The sequence below is a fragment of the Passer domesticus genome, chromosome 3 (assembly GCF_036417665.1).
Source record: "Passer domesticus isolate bPasDom1 chromosome 3, bPasDom1.hap1, whole genome shotgun sequence".
Taxonomy (NCBI): domain Eukaryota; kingdom Metazoa; phylum Chordata; class Aves; order Passeriformes; family Passeridae; genus Passer; species Passer domesticus.
In genome coordinates, this window is record NC_087476.1 from 19,829,734 (window position 1) to 19,849,902 (window position 20,169).

The window sequence follows — 20,169 nt, forward strand, 5'->3', positions numbered from 1 at the left end:
AAATCACAGGAGTGATAACCCCAACCCTAAATCTAACCCGAAACCCAACCCTAACCCAAACATTAACCCAAACCCTAACCCTAACCCTTAACCATAAGCCCTAACCCAAATCCTAAACCTTAACCCTAACCCAAGCCTAACCCTAACCATAAACCTAACCCTTACCCTACCCTAACCCTAACCTTAACCCTAACTCTAACCCTAGTTCATACAAGATGGCGGTGCCTATGTCCTCAAGTGGTACTGGTCCAATATGGCGGCCTCCATGTGCACACGTGATCAGTGTCGAAGATGGCAGCCCTGGAGGGGGTCATGTGATGCCGTACAAAATGGCGGCTTCCGGGACAGGGCCTTGGTTGGGGTTTTTGTCGTTTTTTCCGGGTATTCCGCGCTGCTGTGGTGTCGGTGCTGCTTGTCCAGTGTACGCGCACCGGGCGGTGCCGCGCGGGACTGGTTTTGGAGCATGGGGTCCGTTTGGGCTTTTCAGTCCGGGTTAGGGTTATGGTTAGAGTCACTGCCTGTTCTTTTTCTTTTCTTATTTTCATCTGTTATTAAAATAGACACAGGATGTATTAGTAGGTTTCTGTAAAACCACATGAGTATTCCCAAATGACTAATGCTGTATCCAAGATGTGTCATCCAAATGTTAAGACAAACATAAGAAAACTCTTCCCAAATGTGCATTTTCCATAATGAATATGCATTAGACATGATGTAAAGCACACAAAGAAGAAACAAGTAAATCAGAAGGTTTGGGGGTTTTGGTTAATTTATTGTGTGTGTTGTTATTGTTTTGGGGGGTTTTTTGGGTTTTGTTTTGCTTGTTAGCTTATTATTCCTGTGAGTAGAAAAATGTTTCTAGGATAAATAGGTTCCTAGATTATATGTTGAAATCATACAATTTTTAACTTTGAGTGTTGACATGGAAAATTAATTAAAGGAGCCAGAGGTTGCCATAAATTTTCCCTGCTACCAAGCTTAATGTAAAAAGACAAAAGTAAGTAATATGAAGCTTTCTGGCCAGGAAAACGGTTACCAATCCTTTGAGGACAGTTTTATTGTTCCTTGTGTCTAAAGGTTGAGACATGAGGAAGACTAATGGCAGGGCTATCACTGAAATCACTGATTAAAAAGGAAAAATGCCTGTGTTAACAGTTTTACAATTATTGAGTACTTGAATCCATGGGATTTTTGTTCTGTTTTGTTTTGGAGGTTTGGTGTTCTTTTAGGTAGAGAACCATGCTAGAGAAACCTTACAACAGAGAGCTTTACTTTTCTAGAACTGCCAAGCTGGTCTTGCTTATTCTTCCCACCACAAATTTATTTCTAAGGCTGCTTTAGATTGTGCTGTTATTACAAGGTTTTTTTGTACTTGAAATGTTCAAATTATATTAAAGAACACAATGACATTTTCATTGTGTATCTATATATAATGACTAAGGATGAAAAAAATCCCTCTGTTTAAATTTTTTTTCTGAAGGCTATGTGCTTGAAATGGGAAATAATTCAAGAAATTAACTATAACATAATTTAGAGAAAAAATCAGTCTATATAGATCACAACTGCTCTTGTCTTCATTATGTGTGAAACTATCAAACTGATTAAGGTAAAAATATTTGGGGTTTTTTGCTGGGTTTTTTAAATTATTTGAGGCTTAAGGGACACACATTTAAGTGTTTTCAAAGATCACTTTCAAAAGAACAGGTTGCAGTAGTATTTCTGGGCACAAGTTGCAGTAGTATATTGGGCACTGTTCACCCTCCCATTGGAATGTATATAATGGCAACTTCTGCAAGATAAACCTCTATTTTCATTGCACATCCTGTGGGATAGGATGCTTGATTTGATAGGTGAGTACACTAATCCAGCATGGCAAATCCAATGTTCCTAGATTCCTTCACTGTTTGGTTTTTTTTGTTAAAGGCTAAACTGCCGTGAAGAAAGAAACTTTGCAAATGCCCTCAGTGCAGAGATGAAATTCTGAGACACAACTTTTAAGATGATCGATGTTGCAGCACTGTGCAGGTAACATCAAAGAAGATTTACAATAAAAGCACTAGATCAGTTTTAATTACCTTTTTAAGTTTTTCTTGTTTGTACAGACAAATTTGTCATTCGTTCTAAGTTGTGGAAGAGTAGAAAAGCTGCTTATGGCAAGAAAAAAGAGTTTGACTCAGCATTTTACCCTTTTTTCTCAAAAGATTACAGTATAGCCTGGGGTAGCATTATAATGAGGCATGTTACTGTTAAGGGAATAATGTAGCACTTCCCATAGGTCCAAGTCTCAGGAGGTAAAAAATATTTCTCATGATTGCTACCTATCAAGTTTCAATTCTAAAAGGATTTTTTTTTTGTATATTCCATGCCAAAACTGCCTATTTAGGCTATAAACTAAAAATTCACTTTGCTTTCCTAATATATTTCATGTTCCTATTCATCTTATCAGATTTTTTTGGCACTGAACATCAGATACCACCTCATTATTTTTTTTTCCTCCATATGAGATTAAGTAATGAAAAAAACAATAATGGAAATAGAAAAGGGTATCATGAACAACAGATTTTTATGGACCTTTGCCATCAAGTCGTGAAACAATGGTGTTGGACTGGTCAGTCCTGGTATTAGATTGTCATAACCATTCCCAGAGCTTGTATATTTAAAATAATCACAAAAAACTCCAAAAACATCCAAACCAAAAAACACTTGAAGAAGAGAGAGCTCAAAAGGGAGATCAGAAGTCTTAAATTCTGTCTGATTATCAAGATAAAAAAAATATTATTTGATTAAAGAAAAAAATCATTTCACAAAGCAGAAATATTTAGTACCGTAAGGGCAATAATTTATTGATCAAGTCATGTAACAAGAATATAGATAAAAAACAAGTTCAAATAAAAAATAAAATGTTCATTTTAGTAGCATGAACTACTAGAATAAAATACTAAGGAGAATATAAGATTTTTTACATTTGTGTTGCAACTTGAAGTGTTAGGATTTTTGGAGAATACTTGGAGTTTATATTGGTTGTGGAAGCTAGAACATGCCCATGGGGTAACCCAGTTTGACTGTGTGAATATTTTGCAGGGCCTTAAATTAATGTCTATTTGAAATGGGCCATTTTTAATGAAAATATTACTTTTAAAATATTTAATGTGGCATTATAATCTCAAAGAAAAAAAATTATAATAAGACCTCAGGTGGTTAGAGTTTATCAGCCTCATAGAAATTAAGATAAATTTCTTCTAGATAAAGTATTAACAGGGTGGGAAAAAGTCATGTGAAAGTTTTCTCTACAGAAGAAGCTTTAAGCAACACAACTCTTCAGCAGAGGATTTACATTCTGAATGAAGTACAGGAGGGAAAGGCATTATACTGAGGAATTGTCTTAAAAGATACTATGCTGACATATCTGACTTTGATGGGAGGCTTTTCTCCTTCTCCTGCCACATATCAGAGGAATGACCATTTGATGACTACATTTATGTGGAAAACCTGGAAAATTCCTCAAAATAACCTTTATTTTGAATCAGTGCAGGTTAGGATTATTGGGGGAATGTTCATAGAGTGATTGAAGGAAAAATAGTTGTGAAGCATGTCTTGAGAAGAAAATTTCTCTTTTCTCTATTTTTAATATAGTTAATATTTTGAAAATATTTTAAGATGAGTGTTTTTTTCCAGTTTTTTCCAACACAGTTGTCTGTGTTGGATCCTTTGTTCCAACTCTATACAAGTGTCACCTTTTCACACCAAAGGTATGCACTGTTTTCTTTCCTACTATCAGAGGAAAGATAAAGGGATCATCCTTTGTTGGTCCTGAGCTACAACAAATTTTATTGCTCTGATCAAATTCCTTGTCTATAAGAAAAGATTGATTGAAACGCAGTCTGTTGCCTATAACTTCTCCTGAACTCAAAAACTGACTGCCGTGGTATTTAGATATTACAAGGTGGTTTGAGAACCTGCAGCCTGTGTACTAAAGCTGAAGTCACTCAGGCTAAAGTTAAAAAATATAAGCCATTTTTTCCCCTCTAAGCCATCAGAGGTAGATGTTTGAGAAACCAGCATTCTGTTCTGTAGTGTGATTTGGTGGTTTGTAGCAGACAGCATCTAGTATCTACTATATTATACTTCAGGTGTACTTTTAACATCATGTTAGAATACACGAATATTGAAGGGGATTCCTTCTGTGCTGTACATGATGTGGAAGCAGATAATGCCATATTTGACATAGAATGACTCTTCCAATCCATTATTTTTTAAGAGTTCATACAAAGAATTACACAGAATGTTCTGAGATGGAAGAGATCCACAAGGATCTTCTGGCCCTGTACAGGGGAGTCTCAAGAATGACACCATGTGTCTGAAAGCATTGTTCAGATGCTTCTTGTTTGTTTTCTTTTTTAATCTTTTGGGTTTTTTTCTTTGAATCTTGTGCCTTTTAGTGCCTCTAAATTTTGTTTTCAACACCTTGAACTTACACTGAGCATTTGTCCATCTATTTAACACAAAACAAGTAATGGTTTGATCAGAGACAAGTTACTGGCTTCATTAAAGGGGAAACAGATGAAATGTCATGGTTTCTCATGCATATGTAGCATTCAATGGTCTCTTTGTATAATGACCTCTGTAAGTAACTAGAATAATAGCAACCCATTTTCTATATAGAAAATCCAATTAACCTTTCACTCAGCTCCTCACTGTAGTTTCTTTCTGTGGCTCAAGTGAATTTTGCTTGATGTGTTAGTCATAGCGGAAGCAGTTTGCTAACATCTCCTGTGAGATTTATGTGTTGTTTTAACCTTATTTTACACTGTGCCCTGCATTTCAGTCCCCGTTAAGAACTCCTGCTACAACTAGTGTGGGTACACAGAGTGAGAGCAGGAATTCTGTGAGATGAAGACATAGCTACAGCCAGCCACCTGCCCATGTGGCTAAAGGATGCAGAAATCACAAGACAGAGGTCTGCTGACTCTGTCTATAAAACCTGAGCTTAGAAAAATTGTTTTTTGAACTTCCAAGAATTGCAATGCTTTCATAGCAACTATTTTATAAAAACTCTTACTCAGAAAGTTGTAAATACATAAATCATTAAATTAATTCCTAGTTCCTAGAGAAGTAGAATAACACATACCGTAATTTAACGGTAGTATTTATGGTAAAATAAACCACTGGTGATACATGCTCCCAGTCCAGTAACCCTCACAGACATTTATCTGAAAGCCTCCATTATTTGTTTCAGAATTCTAATAAATAAGATAGATTAGTAAATTTTGTCTTACTGTGTATTTACTGTGAACACTAAGTGCTATTAATATATATCATCAATTCAAAAGTTTAATCTTCTGTGCAAACAAGCTACTTTGAACTTCAACATTTTTCTGTGTTGACAGCTCTGACCTTTATCAAGAAAAGCAACTTCATTAAAATTAAAATTAAATATTTGAGATGTTACACTCACAGCAAAAAAGCCTGACTTACTGAGGACAAATCACCTTCGATCTCAGATCTTTGTTGGTGTTGATCATTTTGTGTTGTTGATAAAAGAAACAAAAGGTCTTTTTGAGCAGAGATGCATGCAGAGGGAAGGCACATCTCTCAGCCTAGTACTGGAAAACCATCACTGGTTCAGCTAGGGAAGCCAACAACCTGCAGCAAGATCTACATCCTGCTGTTTACAGCAGCAGTCAGGAACCTGTGCAGCATCACATTGCCTGGTCTTTACCATGGCAGTAAAATGGTGTGTGTCTTTCACTGACCTGTGTCCATTGCTGTGCTTGCCCACTGATGAGGCTGAGAGATATTCAAGAACCATCTGGGCATAACCTGTGCAATGTTCTCTAGGACAACCCTGACTGAGCACATAGGGTGAAACAGATGATCCCACTGTGGGACTCTTCCAATCTTACCCATTCTGTGATTCTTCACTGACCTGGGGGTCATACCTTCCCTCTCTTTGTAGCCCCGGGCATGCTGCACACCACACCTAGCTCAGGTGTGGAGCCCAAACATACAGAGCTTATGACTTTTCATGTTTTCTTGTAAAATGCTCTTCTGCCACTCACTCCCTGCCCTACTCATCTGCTCCCCACAGGGGCCAAGGAGAAGGCCCAAGGGGAAGAGGGTTAGAAGCCAAAAAGTAATGTTAAGGCTCATTTCATGAAGTTGCCCACTGGGATGGTCAGAATTACAAGCCAGAGCAGCTCACTGATTCAAGTGGAGGACAGAGGAACACCTAAAGTATTACCTCCTTAGGTTATGAATGCCAGGTTTTGGTGGGTCTGAAAATGCCTGAGAGCAGGATGTCTGGAGTCACCTTAGAATTATCCACACAGACATACAGACACAATGGTGATTGCTGCAGGGCACTGAACCAGAAATCTGCAATGAGTTACTGACTGTGTGTGCACCTGCATAGGTGGGAGGACAATTTCAGGTGGAATAAGGTAATTTCCAAAGTCCTTTCCCAAAGGGAGCATGAATTTTGCAGGAACAGAAATATGTGTTTGGAAATATCCAATTTAGTGAGTTTCACTCAGGAAACATGAGTTCTTCTGATGACAGAGTTATTTGTTACCACTTTCTCTTTGCCTGCAGAGCATTAGACTCTGTGCATGAAAAGGGGGACAGAAATTATTTGCAAGCATTTAACACCAGAGGGGCAACGAAGTACAAAAAAACAGAAAACGTAAAAGATACAGAGTAGATTGCTATTTGAAATAATTTTAATTCACTGTCTATAAAATTACTCACACAAGCACAACACAATCTGAAAATATTCTTTCTCAGGTCCAAAATGGTAGATAATTTTAACATCCATGCACTGTTACATGCTGTCCAAATAGTTCAAGAATATTGAACTTTAATCTAAGGTCCAAGTGAACAAGAGACTTCTATTTTGGTTTTTTTGTTTGGGGTTTTTTTGTTTGTTTGTTTGTTTTTTGGGTTTTTTTGTTTTGTTGTTTTGTTTTGTTTTGGGTTTTTTTGGTTTTTTGTTGGTTGGTTGGGTTTTTTTTGTGGATTGAAAACATTCAGGACACTTTCTTGAGTTCAAAAGTATAGACTGTAGATATAGTCAGAAGTCAAATAAGACTGATTATCTTCTGGATTATACCCTAAGGCAGAACTACTCAGAGGAAGGAAAGGAAGCTAAACACAGGCCATGTTCTTTTGATTTAAAAGTTAAACAAAGCATCCTTATAATGTCATTATGTGCCCAAAGAAAACAAGGAAACAAACAAGTAGATTACAAGTCACTACCTTATTTCAAGTCTATGTTACAATGGATTGACTTTTTGTAAGCAGCACAAGTGGCTACTGAAATACTTAATTCTTTTTGAAAAAGATAATTCAAAAAGTTAGAAATGGGAATCCTTTTGTTGATTCTCTCTCCTGCTTAGCAGGCAGCTTTGCTTCCTGTTCTTCTTTTTCTTTATTGGCTAAATTCTGAAGATATTAAAGAGAACACCCTGTGGATTTTTACCCCACATGAACACACATCTGATTGGATTCTCAGGGTTTGGAATTATTGCCTGTGTCTGTAACAGAAGATTAAATGTACCAACATCTGTCCTCTGGGCTGAAGCCTGAGACAAAATGGTCTACTCTGAAAGCTCCTAACTTTCAAAGTGGAATGACCATGATCAAGTTACCTGTTTGGAAATTTCCTGGGTCTACTCCTAAACAGCACTGGGGAACTTTTTATTGCCCTGTAGAACCAAGCCACGGATGTCTAACAATTTATGAGGATAGATGATTGCAAGCTAGTGCTCGTTCTCTGATGTTGAATACAGGGGTACAGGTGTGCCTTTCAAGTCAGCCAACAGCCCGAATCTTGCTCCTCTTGGCTGCTGGAAGGAGATGTGAGGCTGTTGCTGAGTCTGAGCCATTAGAGATAGAGAAGAGGTCATCATGAGCTCTGAGTCTGTGCAGTGTTGGTACTAAATGTATTAGTGGATTTGAGTATCAACATCTGGCCCTTTCTGTCGCACTTTCAAAATTCACCTCAGAAACAATTGGGAATTCATTTGCTCCCAATTTTCCTTTAAAAAAAAATTGTTTTCTTTATAAAAGTCTCAGAACAGGACTACCTTTTTGAATACATGGACAGGCATCTCAGAGGTCAGGATTGGCTTCCTTTCAGGTTACTCACAAAACCCTGGCTGCTGGACAAAGGAATACATGCCTACTTGGAACTCCTCTCCTTTTTCATCTGAACATACATCAGTACTTTTTTTTTTCTTTAAGCATAGCAAGCTTGAAAAATGCCTAAATTTTTAAATTGAAGAGTAGTAGGCAAAGAATAGTTTTCCCCACAAATGTTAGTTGTGTTAAAAGCAGAAACAGAGTATTACTGGGAGGAAAAATAAGGATGTAAATGAAAAAAAATGTTTGATCAGTGTAAAAAATGGTTTATGAATATGATTATCCTTATCTCTGGGATTAAAATGTCAGCATTTATTTTTCTTAATGTACAAATAACTCCAAGGAGAATTATTTTTACTGTGATTTCCTATTCATGTTCCTCCACATCTGTGAAAGGAGAAGAAAGACTATTTTAAAAATAATTTAGATTTCTGAGCTGGCCAGAAAACCTTAATCAGGAAACCCACCCTTTCTCTTCCCTTAACATCAGAGAGATTAATTTTTAATAGCTAAATATGTGACCACTGATAAATGATCAGTTCTGCCTTCCAGTACTGATTTACATACAGAAAATACTATGCCAGAAAATGTTCAGACAGAATAGAGATGTCTGAGTAAAAGAACCCCTTTAATTTAAACAGTACATTTCATATAAACTTTATACTGAATAAGCCATAGAGTACAAAAACCATAAATGTTAGATTTCTATCTTGAAGTCATCTACAAAAGAAGTAGTGATTTCAGATTAACTTGCAGGACTGCTGGGGTGTGTGTAATCTTTTGGCTTTGGGGTTGGAGTTTTTGAGATCTCAAAACACAGTTTTCCGTGTTTGCCATAAAAAAACAATCTAGATCAATAACTCAAATCGAGTTGTCTATCTCATGGCTCCACCTGTCACTGAATCCCAGAACAAAACCCATTTGTCTCTTTCTAACATTATTCAAATTATCTGATTTTTTTTGTCTTCAAATACATTTTCTGCTAAAACAATAGATAAGATTATGTTAAATTTATCTGCTAATGTTTTATGAGACCATTAAGGAAAACTTCTAGCTCATTAAATATCACAAATAGATAAAAAAATTATTAAAATGGAAGACACAAAGTAGCATATTCCACTTCTTACTCTATAGTATTATCTTTATCTTTTTAAAGATTATAATTATTGATGAATAAGAACAAGTAAATATTCTTCTCTGAATGTAACAGTGTATCTTATTACAAAAACAAGCATGGAAATGGTGTCATAACTGAGTCTCAGTAAAAGCAGTAGAAATGTAGAGGCATAGAAATGTACTAAGGAGGATTGTTGATATATGACTTCTGTTTTGGTTAAGTTGAACTGCCCTTGGACACATCAGTTCTGCTGTAAGAGGGATGCAGGTAATTAGATGCCAAGCTCTGTAACAAATGTATCTGTTCAGATTATTTTATTTCTGCTTCCACTTTACTTGGTAAAGCTAAAAAGCTAAAGGGTCAGTCTGGATAAAGGGTCCTATTTTAGCTATCCATTGTGAAAGAGAAGACTGCAACAAAAAGACATTGTGGGTAGAAGAAAGGCTTGAATATGATGGCTGAAATTACACTGCAACATATGTCTGGGGTTTTTATTCCTATATCACAAGCTTTTCATATGATGACATTATAGAAAATTTGATGCTATTCTGAAGATGGCATGGATTCTGAAATTTTAAACACGAAGATTAACACAATTACTTGCAGATAAAATAGAGACAACAAGAATAGATAGGAAAAGATGCTGTGAAAATGGCAGTAGTCAGGTCCTTTATTAGTTAGTCCTTTTCATTATGTGGTTCCTCTGTGCACCCATCTATTCAATAGTTAAACTAAAAATATTGATCCTTATGCAGTCCTCCCATCTAGTCAATTGTCATTAGTTCCAGCTCTTATTCCAAATTTCCTTCCTGAAACAATGAGAGTAGTAATTTACTACTCTTTAATCATAAGAGTGTATCATAAGGAGTACTAATAATGTAAAGTGAAAAACAACAGCACTGAGGTGGAAAAGCAAATGAGCAATAGATCTAAATACATGAATGAAAAATAATTTATATTACCCACTTCTGGTAATAAATGTCATTAACAAAATTCTCGTGTTCTGATATAAAATATTCATTATCATATATTTTCCCTTACCATTTCAATAAAGTGTAATCACTGTTCAGGTCTTGTGAACAGGACAATCTCAGAATCCCCAAAGATATTAAGCAAGTGAGTACACAGTCTCTTAGCCCTAAATCTGCTCTCTACAACTTCACCAAAAATCTTTATTGAATAATATGAAAAAAGCTTCTTTGCATCACCCTGCAAAGTCCTCTTGATAGCCAGGCAGCCTGGTGACTGACTGCCATGCAGAAACCATCCACACCATGGAGAGGGAGTTCCTCTTCCTTTCTCTTTCAGTTCTATTCTACACATATTGTTCTCATGTTTCAGTAACTTCAAAAATGTCCTTGAACAAAATGGATACACCAACTTCACTCTATCTCAGCTTTCCTCTTTGATAATAGGTGGGACCAAACTCCTTTCTTCTTTCTGAATTTCTTCATTTCTTGCTTAAACTTCTGAATACACTTAAAAAAGAAAAAAGAAAAAAAGGTCCCTGGCCATTCTTCCTCTCATTTCCTAATAAAAAGGTGTGCTCCCTAACCTCCAGTACTTCAAGGTTTATGCATAAATAATTACATATTGCAATTATTTAATTTATAAACTCAGTAAATTGTGTTGAAGGAAGAATAAGCTGAATAAATAAGTATTGTCACCAGAAAGGTTAACTAAATGATCCAAAATGCTGACCTTGAAGTCAGGGGTATTTCAATAAATATGAGAGTTTTGATCTTCGAGCAAACATAGGAACAGAACACAGAACTCTGGTTTATTCTTTTCCTATCAAAAAGTTTTTAAGAGTACAGCTGTTTGAAGACAACATGACTGAGTCTTCCTTTTCTTGAATCCAGCCAGTGGTTAAATATTTACAGCAAAATCTCAGCTTAAAGAAAGCTCATGTCTTGAAAGACAGAAAAAAAGTACTAGTGGGGCTGAATCCCAGGCATGATCTTTTCAGTACCAACTGCAAAATGAAATTATATCATGCTAGACTGCAAATATGTGATGCTTTTCAATAAACCATTTATAGAATCAACCTAAAGGGATAAAGTATAACCTTACTCTGTTTTGATTATTGTCAATCCTTAGTTACAGATCTGAATTGCTAATTGATAAAAGCATATTGAAATTTTAGGTGGAAAAGCACTCTTGGATTTTTTTATTAAATGCTATGAGCTTGACTGGCAGCATACAGGGGAGGTGGGAAGGAATAATGAAAGGTTTATAGGCTGTGGTATTGTCTTTGAAAATTATAGACAGGAGTTATAATGGGTGTCTATAACAGAGTTCAATCCAATTCAATTGTCTTGCATGTATTTTTAGAGTAGAGCCTATGAATTTTTATTGTTAACAGGAACAAAGAGTAATCAGAAAAAAGTGGCCTAGAAATATCTTCAGGTGCAAAATATTCCCATGCCCCTTAATGGTTGTAATTAAGGTTCAATGAGGAAATTAATTATAACTGGTATCATTAGATGAGATAGAGGAGCTAACATTGCAGTATTCAACCTACCTTCAGACAAAATTTTCCAGCAACAAAACATATTAATGTTACTTGCAATATACTAGTAATGTACAGCCTCCATTTGCATTTTCCCTTAAGAGAGTTTCTAATTAATTTTAAAGATCATTAAACAGTCCAATGATTTTCAAATATGTATTAATGTTTATTGATGCTAATTATTTAAGTAAAACTTATCACATTTCTCTTGTTCTTTCCATGCTTGTTCAGTTCGGAACATTGGTGCTCCTTGCAGGGCTAGGGAATCTATTGAGTTTCTTGGAATTATTTTAATTTTTACACCTAAGAGCAAGTTGATGATAACAACTACATCCTCCTATTATCAAACCTAATGTTTGAAGGATAAAGCAGTACTCCTGTCAATACATGAATCAGTAAAATCATGTGAAGGTGTTATATGATCCATTCTGAGCTGATATGTGCCAACAATTTTGATCTAAAGTGTCAGCTAAGGTTTCTGCAGTGTTTGTGTGGCAACTGATTTAGTACTTATGACTAGAAGATGCTGAAACCACCTTGCATTTTAGAAAATTACTTTGTTAGGTTCACTGGCAATCTTACAATAAATTCAAATAGAGGATATATATATTCCTCAACTGATTTACTACTACTGGAAGGGAATTGATATATTTAATTGGACTTACCCCAGTTTAAAATATGGAATAATTTTGAAAATACTGAATAACATAGAATAATATTGAATATTGAATAATATTTATAACATTGAAAAATACTGAAGCATTTTCTCTAAATGAAGGCCTCTGATTGTGAGATCACTGAATTGTGTTCAGTCTCCTATTAACTTTAAATTTCCTTAGTGATTCTGTGTCAAATTCATTAAGAAATTTAATTGAATTTATTTCAATGCAGATTCCTAAATCAAGATTTAGGCATCATTGAGAACCTTGAAACTCCCTGCTCTTAAACTGCCTATATCTGATATCTTCAGGGCTACAGCAGTGTTTGGTACACAAATAATCTAAATTCTGCTTAGTTTTATTTATATTACCTTTACTAGGTGTGAATATTTACCTTCCTGGTACTGAACAAAACCATCACTACCCACAACTTGAAGCCCTAGAATCTTCACATATTAAGGTTTCAGTTGCCTTTAATATCTTTAGCTGTGGGGTTTTTGCTTTTTTTTCATTTCTGCTTTTGACCCCTGGTAGGGGACATCCATTCCATAAACAAGAAATCCCAAATTCAGTTGGCAAGAAATGTTTTGGGAGGGAAAGACATAAGTTCTCTCTAGTCTTTTACACTGAAGTCTGCAATAGGGCTGGGTAAGATGAGGGGGGAAAAAAATCTCCTAGGAACAGAGAAATGAGAGGAGTCTTGAAAACGCAGTTATATATACAGTACATGTCCTACTGAGTTTCTCAAATGAACATTCCAGGCAATACCTTCTAATGATGCTCACTTTTTTCTCAGCCTGGGGAAGATGCTGCTGATCCACCCACCCAGTCTGTGTGTGTGGTGAATCGTGATCATTGTGAAGGACAGCACTGGCCTGTCGTGAATCTCCAAAGAGGGGGGGAAAAGTGGCTGAACTGTATTCTGGTCTAGAACAGGTGCATCTCCTGAGAATTTCCTATCTCTTTCTAAATGTATCAAATTATTAGATTCTATGAAGAATTTTGTTTGATATAAAGGGGTTTTTTTCCCCCAATTTTCCGCTATTCTTTTTAGGAATCTGAAGGCAGATTTCATTTGGTGACAAGAGTTCAAAAATATTTGCTACTGAAACATTTAGCAGTGTCACAGTGGTACCTTTGTCAAAATTCCCTTAGTTTATGACTGCATTTAGTTTTCCCCATGTTGCAAAAAACAATTGAGAATTTATGAAAATGATGGAGGGAGGAATGATGTGGCAAACATTAGTTAGAGATAAATAAAATATCTTGCTCTAAATGCATTGTGCTTACCTGTTCTGGAAAGATGGAATATTAAGGAACTTTTTGTAAAGATTCACACCTTAATTGATTTTTTTAATATAATTTTTTTTTCAGTTTACTTAAATTACTCATCTTTAAAAAAAGAGATGCTGTCTTACAGTTCAAACCTTCAAAGTACAGGCTGTTGTTTAAGGGCTGTGTGATTTCTACTGAGTTCAAAGGGAACTGAAATATTTTGGCATTATGGTGGTTCCTTGGTTCTTATATGAAAATGTTAAAGCTGTCTAAAATCCTAACTCCCACAAGAGAAATTAAACTCAAATAGCTTTAGGTATCTGGACTTTACAGTAAACTATTTCCAAGTGCTCTTTTCCTTGGAGGAAAAAAAAATCACAGATATTTTTCAGTGATTTAATGTGTATTTCAGCCTGGCTGTTCCCTAACCACTATAAAATTATTGCTGTGTTTTTATGAAAATGCAGCTGGACTCTCTCATCATAGGTTTTATCACTGTCTCTTGCAGAAATACACTTTAACAATTAAATTAATGCATAGCAGCATTGAAACGTAGCTCCAGTTGCTCTCTCAACAAAACACAACAATGGAAAGCAATGGAGCTGGGAACAATGACATTGTGGCCCTCTGCGTTTTTGAGGTTTTTGAGTACAGTTGCTCTTAGAAACAATTGATGTGCAAACAATTCCATCTGAGTTACTGTATAGCACACAATTGAAACAGATGCTGTAAGCCTGCTCAATTCAATACAGCTCCACACAGCATGAATTCCATATATGGTTCCAATTTAATAAAATTTGTATTGTTTGACACTCTTTATGTAACATCTAACATTATTACATTTCCTGCCTAAGGGATACAAGTAGGTTGAATCCTTTGTTTCCTTTGAAGAGAAACAATGCAACAAGTGATTCCTCTTTTCCATTAGTTTTCCCTTTTTAAATTACCTTATAAAGTTTAGTTCCTTAGATATTTTATGCAGAGATTCTTCTAATGCAGTATAACAGAAGAACAGTGGCATTTTAAAAATACAGTATAATTTTTTACTTTTTTTCTACTTTTACAGTAGAATACTTTCTGACCAGAGACAAAAGGACAAAGAAAACTAAGCATTATTTTTAGCATAAAAATTTCATATAAGTTTGCTCTCTTTTCAAAAAGGGAAATTCCCTGAAGAAAAAGCCACAGATCTACTAAAAAATTTATGTTTATGTCTACTGCAGTGGCTTGCCTTTTGTTCTTGATCTACCCTGACTCAGTCAGAGGAAAGATTCCACCATCAGCGATTCTATTTCAATCAGACTTCGACTGGATAAAATGATATTGAGATCCACATACCCACATAGTATTGTGTAATACTTGTATTACACAAGCTTTATGTGTAGACTGCTATCGAAACAGAAGGTAATCACTGAGTAATTAATATACACCAAGAAGGACTCAATGATAGTGCAGAGCCTATCTGATGTCCTGTCCTTTCAAACAGACCTTCAGGAACTGGAAAATCTAGAAATATTTATAGATATAGCACCAAACCAAACAATATTTATTTCATGTCTCAATGGAAACAAAATTAAACTCTTTTTTTAATATCAAATGCAAAATATGTGCTATTACTAGGCATGAAAATTAAAGGTCTGCTTAACTTACTGATCCCTATTGTCATTTAGAACATAGGACACAATTTAGCAAAGCTACTGCAGGAAGGAAAAAATGTAAAAGTGTAATTTCCTGGGCGAATTCCTGTTCTATAATGCTTTAATTCTCTGCTTTCTGTTTTCCCTGAGACAACATGAAACACTGACACAGAAGGACGGCAGACCATATATACAGCTACATCTTACAACCCCTTGTTTCTTCAGGCAGGAAAGCTCCCCAAATACTACACCCTGCCTGAGCAGATGCAATTACACACTGAGTGGTGCACAAAGTACACGTTTCAACTGAACCACACATACAATTGGAGATAAGTACATGTGCAATGTTGGGAGGACTGGACTTGAAACTTTTCTAGTTACTGACATCCTGAAGACACAATTTTTTTCTATGATACCTGCTATTTGTACTGGAAAAGCTGTTATTTTCTCAAAAAAACAGTGCAGAAAACAAGTGACTGTAGCCAAAGTTTTCATTGGTTTAAGTTGGAAAAAGAAGTTTACAAAACTATTACTTATTTGAAAATAAATCAGTGAAATGGACGCTAGCTTTTAGGGTTATTTCCAGTGCACATTAAAATAAAACACTCAAGAATGCCTCTGTTGTGCTGATGACCCTGCTGCAATAGAAAATGGCATATTAGCTGTCCTAAAATGCAAGGCAGTATCCTACCTAGAGCTACAATTCATGAGTTAGTATTTAGATAGATTAAATTGTTTGGCTAGATGACATTTAAAATGATATTTCATTAATTATGACAAGGCTGATGTTCCCATGAATATTTGTTTGTTTGTTGGCTTCTTTTTCCAGGCTCTGGGTAGGAATGGAGGAAAGTGGAAGACAGATGATCTAGGACAACCTAGTTTCCTGCCTATTGGAAATGAAAAATACATGTAGCTATATCTAATCTGTCGGGATTTTCTTTTTTTTTTTTTTTTAGAGTACAAAACTGCCACATATAATCAGCGTCTGAATCAGTGGCTATTCTTTCTTTGTAAAGATAGAATGACTTTGAAATGCTGCCTCCTCTTACCCCTTTATTTCTCTGCCCTGGGCAGGCATTTATGGTTCAATGGGAACTGGAGCAAGAGGGAGTCTGAACTCAAATAATCTAGGCTTTCTTCTGTCTAAAGCAGCATATTCTTCTTCTTTCACAGTGCTGAACTTAAGTCATGTCTGTCCCTTTATGTTTCCTGAAGTTTTTCCCTGACCTCCTAGTTGTGAAAAGTGTTAAGTACACACTACTCAGCTAAAGATAGATACGACATCAACTTGTATTGATGGAAAACTTTAGAAATCCTGCTTGCTGAGACCATAACATGGAAGTAAAAATAAAAGAGTGAAATTCAGAAGATAAATCTAAATCATCTGTTAATTCCTTTTAACTGCAACCAATGCTTGAAGTTTTAAGAAGTTTTGCAACCACTGAGAAAGTGCTTTTTGTTGGAGAGGGAGAAGAGATGAAAGCAGCAAAGACCCCCTTAGCAAACCAGGTTTTGATTTGTCATTTTGACTAATTACTGAACAGAATGTTTGTGACCACAGAGGCCTGAAAGACATGCCCTGGTTCGTTCTGTCTGAGAGAATCTTCAATCAGATTCTTCTGGAAGCTTCACAAGCAATTAAACCCTGGAGTATACAAGGAGCAGTTGATGCTATCTTTCTCACTCTGATTTTCCACCTACATGAGAAATGCCAGAGAGATGGCTATTAAAGGTTGAAGATTTGCTCAGCAAATAGTGTAGAAGTGATCAAACCTTCCATGTGGAAGATGCCTTTCCACATGGAAAACTGAATATCAAGAGTATATTTACCTGTACAGCTGGCATAATGAAAAAGAAACTGATACAGCCAGGACTAAATGGGTGAACTATGCAGTCATGAAATGTCTCACTGGAGTTCATTCTTTACTTGCCAGGTTCAGTGATGGGGAAAGCACTAAAATATCTTTTTTTTTCCTTTTTCTGAGTGAATTTGTTCCCATACATTATGACATCAATAATCTTTGCTTTTAATTCTAGATGATCACAGACATTAAATAGGTATTTTGAAGCATTATATAGACAATATGTTGTTTAAGCAGAATTGGAGAAGGGAGGAGAATTCAGTCTGAATGCTGATCTAAGGTCTTTAAGCACTTCTACACTCCAGTTACATGACACAAAGAGGAATAGTCACCCTCCTCTTGGCCCAAGGTCATACACAGTACACAAAACATCAGAGAGTGCATCTACTGAAACCATTACTGCTGCACCTACAAACTGCATAGGTCAGGTTATGCTCTTATGTACATTAATTTTAAAAGTAATTCAGAAACTCAGTTCAGTTCTGGTATTTTCTTTCCTGGCATCAATGAAGCCCCTACAAATGGTCTCCATAGAGTATATCTAATTGCATTTGTTTTGCATGGCAAAGCTTTGGTGGTTGGGGAATACCTCCAAGAGGTGGTTTCTGGGAGCAGCTGCCAGAAGCTTCCCTTATGTCCAACAGAGCCAATGTCAGACAGCTCCAGGATGGATGTGCTGCTGGCCAAGCCAAGCCATTCAACTCTGATAGTAGCACCACTGGGATACCACAGCTGGGAAGGAGTGGGGGAAATGCACAACAGCAACTTGAGCCAGAGAGAGAATCAAGAATGCGAAAGAAACCTCAAGGTGAGTGCAGAAGGAGGGGCAGAAGGTGCTCCAGGCACCAGAGCTGAGATTCCCCTGCAGCCCGTGGGGCAGCCCATGGTGAGGCAGCTGTGCCCCTGCAGCCCATGGAGGACCACAGCTGGACAGACATCCTCCTGGAGCCCATGGAGGACCCCACAATGAAGTATGTGGATGCCTGAGGGAGGCTGTGATCCCATGGGAAGCCCGCACTCTACCTGTGTACCTGTGAAAAGAGGAGCCCATGCTGGAGCAGGTTTCTTCACAGAACTTGTGACCCTGTGATGGACCCCATGCTGGAGCTATCTGTTCACTCTCTGTTCCCCTGTGCCTCTTGCAGAGGTGTAGGTTGAGAAATCTGAAAGGAAAGTTGAGCCTGGAAAGAAAGGACAGGAGCAGGGAAGGTGTTTTTATGATGTGGGTTTATTTTTCATTATTCTACTCTTATTTGCTTGGTAATAAATTAACTAATTCCCCACATTTTGTCTGGTTTGCCCATTACAGTCACTGGTGAGTGATCTCTCTCCCTGCTCTTATGCTGACCCACAAGCCCTTTGTTATATTTTCTCTCCCCTGCTCAGTTAAGAAGTGACAGGATGGCTTTGGTGGCCACCTGGCATCGAGCCAGGGTCAACCCACCTTTTCATTCCTCTAATGAAAAGGAAATTTGCCCAAGGAACTTGGTAGGCACTGACACTTCAGGATACAAAATGACAGAAGCAATTTTCTGTTTAATCAGAGGTGCCTACAATTCCAGATTAATTCTTTATATTTGTTACTTGAAATGTGAAAACCTTAATGTTCATCTGTCAATTTTCACAGTCAAAAGTGAAAGAGATGAAAATCAAAGTAATAATAGTAGAAAAAGTCACATGTAATTTCACTCAAAAAACTTAGCTTGCCAGAAATATGATTGGCACACATCACAATGTATCAGTGGAAGAAACATTATTAAATACTAACCTTTCATACCCCTTTTATCTCCCATGCATCTTTTAGGTAATTATTTTTGTTATAATGCTCAGCAATTATTGCAAAGTACTTTATGTAAGTGATTCCATGTGACTGCACTTATATTACATCACACAATATATCCTTATCTTTTGAAGTTTATACCTGGCATGCAGAGTCCCATGACTACCCTATTATATTGTTTGTGCTAAATTGTCAAGACAAAAAATTTGGTTAAACTTAATGTATTGACACATCATCAAATTTATTACTGAATTTATTCTAACCAATAGACACTATAGTCATCTGTTAACTAGCAAAATATCTGTGCCTTTAAAAAAATCTAATACACTTTAAATAGTCATAATAAAAACAAAATTATCAACTTAAAATACGTTGCCTCCTAGTAAATATTTCCTCAGTTACCCACTATTGAGCCTTCTCCAGATCTTCCTGTCCTTTGGAGGGAATACTAACACCTCTAAGTCTTTCAGCTGCATCTTCTGAGAAGATTGGCTTCACACTTCCATACCATTCACTTCTGTTGGTGCAGTTCAAGAGGCAGCAATTTTTGACAGCATTTTATAAGACTGACAAGAAATGACTGCTCCAGGCTTAAAAGGCCTGTGAACTTTCTTTTTGGTTTGGTGGTTTGGAAGGTTTTTTTTTGTATTGGGTTTTTTGGGGGGTTTTTGTTTGTTTGCTTTTTTGTTTGTTTGTTTTTTGTTTTGTTGTTTTTATTGTTTGCTTGTTTTGATTTTTTTTTTGCGTGGGGGAGGGAGGTTCAGAATTGGAAGATGGTCTGGTAGGTTATGGTACCTTTGTATTGAAGCAATATTTTCTTTGATGTTTTCCTAGCCCCTATAGATCTTGACTACCTGTCAATGCTAATTTTATCTCAATTCTCATCCTGAATTTTTATCCTCATATAAATGGCCATCCCATTCTTCATTCAATGGTGTATCTGCTAAAAACAATGTCTTCATGCACTCAACTAATTCAGTTTATCATAATCTTTATCCTCCTTCTTAATTATGCATCTCTTTTATTTATACGCCACAGAAACCGCAGCTCCTTTGCTGAATATTTTGCTTATTACACTTGAGCATACTGCATCAAAATAATCCTGTTGTAAGCTACTAATGTATGTCATCTCTAGTTCTAGAAAGGCTTATGCAGGTGTTCTATTTCATACGATGTAAGCAGTAC

At 36.3% G+C, this 20,169-nt stretch overlaps 1 long non-coding RNA gene across 1 annotated transcript; it reads left to right on the forward strand.

The window, feature by feature from the left end:
• Positions 1–325: 325 nt before the first annotated feature.
• LOC135296109 (uncharacterized) lies at positions 326–19,559 on the forward strand. Its single transcript, XR_010358155.1, has 3 exons — positions 326–355; positions 1,924–2,025; positions 17,849–19,559. It is a non-coding gene; the product is annotated as an uncharacterized LOC135296109 (long non-coding RNA).
• Positions 19,560–20,169: the final 610 nt, after the last annotated feature.